At 37.4% G+C, this 2,955-nt stretch overlaps 1 pseudogene; it reads left to right on the plus strand.

Annotated features, from left to right (window-relative positions):
• Positions 1 to 2,955, plus strand: part of LOC107706755 (DNA-directed DNA/RNA polymerase mu-like) — a 5,244-nt pseudogene that overhangs the window by 1,094 nt on the left and 1,195 nt on the right.

A 2,955-nucleotide genomic window follows, 5' to 3' on the forward strand; every position in this document is an offset into this window, starting at 1 on the left:
TATATATATACACATTTAAATATGAGTTTAAATATAAGTTTAAGTATAATTTACATATAATTACATATAATTACGAAAATAAGATATATTTCTATCATTTTCATTTATTCACGTAAGTACTAAGAATTCTAGAGAAATTTAGAACAAAGATGGCATCTCAAATGAACAGAATAAAAGTTTAACAAACATGACCATGTGCGTTTTATTGCAAGGTCACATCCCCTCCCTTTCACGTGATTGTGTGTTATTGTTTTACAATCACATATGGCTTCATGCTATTGTAAATGCATTTGAAGATCAAGAAAATCTGCCCTTTCGCTTTTATTATTTAATTTTTTATTATATAACTACTGTGAGTTAAGTTAATATAGCAAGTCTGCACCCAGTCGGAACACTTTATGGGTGCACCAAAACGTTCTCAACATGTGTAGCACTCAAAATAGATCCCCCTGGATACAATCCTATGAGACATGAGGTCTGTCTTCCGATAGGTGGCGCCTGTGGCCCAAAAACCTGAGCTCTCGTTTGAGTCACATTCAAATATGAAGATGCCTTACGTTTTTGGAGACGTTTGTTTACAACGCTATTAACGTTTAAATATATTAATTAACATTCTTGAGAGAATGCAGAGAAAAGTAACAGATACCACGTGATAACACCGCGTCTTTAGCAGCGATCAGGACAACTTGTAATTAAATAATTATACTGATAAGCTTAATTTCTTTATAGCTGTTTCATTTAAAAACACCAAGTGAAGAGTTAAATCTGAATACTTATTATCTATACCCAGGGTGACTACTTAGAGACAACTTTCGGGCCACCGATGCACGCACTTGTAAGTACTCAGTGTTGCCACGTCCGCGGTTTTCCAGCAGAATTGGGCTACTTTCACACTGTTGCAACGGGTTGTTTTTCATGTCGGACCACAATAACGTGATATTTAGCCCCATGGAGTGCGAATTTTACCAGACAAAAGTGTATACTACGTGTATTTTACGCCCGGAACGCGATTGGACGAGTTTTGGCCTAGTTTTGAGTAGCAATCGGGCTGGTTTTGTTGTGCAAACCTGGCAACCCTTGGTGAAAGTGCAGAAATCAGCACAGAGGTCTGATCTGATCTACTCTGTGGTGGGGTGATGAAGGTTATATGATTTTTGGCAGACGGAGGATCCAGAATGGTTTATTCTAGACTATGATACCATTAAAACGCAGAAAGTCTCTCTACCTGTTATAGCCAACATAATGACACCTGTAAATTTCCTAATGTTTCGATATTCATATTGGAGAGGAAGATGGGAACATCTAGAAGAGCATTTCTTACACGACTAGGACGGAGCAAAGGATTTCTTATTAAAGAAACCTACAGGTACAAACCATCATCACTTTACTATGGTATTACCACCGTGCTTTTTTGTAGGGGTGCAAATTTCTGCTTGTTTTTCTCTACAGTTCCTCTATCACACATGTTGTGTCAGAAAACAACAGTGGAGATGAAGTCCAGGCCTGGTTGGACAACCAAACTGGACGAGATGCCTCCAGTTCTGTCTATTTGTTGGACACCAGGTGGTTTTCGGAGAGCGTGGAGGCAGGACATCCCGTTATAGTTCAGGACCGACACATATTAAAGGTACAAGGACAGAATTCACTTGCTGGGTCTGCATTTATGAACACATTACTCAACAACTGAAGTAAGTATGTAGATGTGTTGCAGGTTAACCCGAAACCCAGCGGAGACCCCACTGCAATGCTGATTAAAAGTTATGCCTGTCAAAGACGAACACCTTTAAAACACCACAATTCATTTCTAACAGTGAGTTATTTATTGTCTCAACAGCTTTCTAATAATGTGTCTTGTCGTTACGCTAAAGATGAACGGTTTGTCTTCTAGGAAGCTCTTGAAATCTTGGCTCAAAATGCCTAATTCAATGATAATGAAGGACGAAGCGTGGCATTCAGACGGGCGGCATCAGTCCTGAAGGCACTTGCCCATCGCGTGAAGAGCATGGAGGATCTGAGGTGTTTGCCCTGCCTGGGTGACCATTCGCAGAGGGTTATAAAAGTGATGATCAAGCTCCGTTATCTTCTCAAAAATCCAGGTTATCTAGATATACCTGTTAAGAAGGTTATTTCACCTTTTTAGGAGATTTTAGAAGATGGATCATCAAGAGAAGTAGAGTCAACACGACAATCAGAGCAATATCAGGCCATGAAGGTAAATAACTCTGAAGGCAGTGTAAATGATATGCCTGATTTGTCAGCTTTAGTTTGTGAAGTATAAAGTCATATCTTCCTTTTCTGCAGGCACTAACTGGTATTTTCGGGGTGGGTGTGCGGACGGCAGATCGCTGGTTTAGAGAGGGTTTGCAATCTCCAGATGATTTAATTCGCATAGGACAACCGTTGAACCATGCACAGCAAGCAGGTACTGCATTTCACTGTTGAAAATTGTTATTTATATAGTATAGTTATTTGTATTTATATTCATGAATTAAAAAAAAAATTTGATTCATCATTGAATGTGTGTATATGTGGGTGTGTGTGTGTGCGCGTGTATTAATTCATTTTATATAAAAATACATCAAATACAATTTTCCTTTGATTAGCTACTGGCAATTCACCATATTATATGTGACCCTGGACCACAAAGCCAGTCATAATGATCCATTTTTTTTAAATTGAGATTTATACATCAACTGAAAGCTGAATAAATAAGCTTTCCATTGATGTATGGTTTATTAGGATAGGACAATATTTGGCCGAGATGCAACTATTTGAAAATCTGGAAATACAAAAAAATCTAAATACTCAGAAAATCGCCTTTAAAGTTGTCCAAATGAAGTTTTAGCAATGCATATTACTGATCAAAAATTAAGTTTTGATATATTTACAGTAGGAAATTTACATTTACATTGTGTATGTATGTATGTGTATATATATATATATATATATATATGT

Source organism: Sinocyclocheilus rhinocerous, unplaced genomic scaffold, assembly GCF_001515625.1.
Source record: "Sinocyclocheilus rhinocerous isolate Xijiao unplaced genomic scaffold, SAMN03320098_v1.1 scaffold864, whole genome shotgun sequence".
NCBI lineage: Eukaryota > Metazoa > Chordata > Actinopteri > Cypriniformes > Cyprinidae > Sinocyclocheilus > Sinocyclocheilus rhinocerous.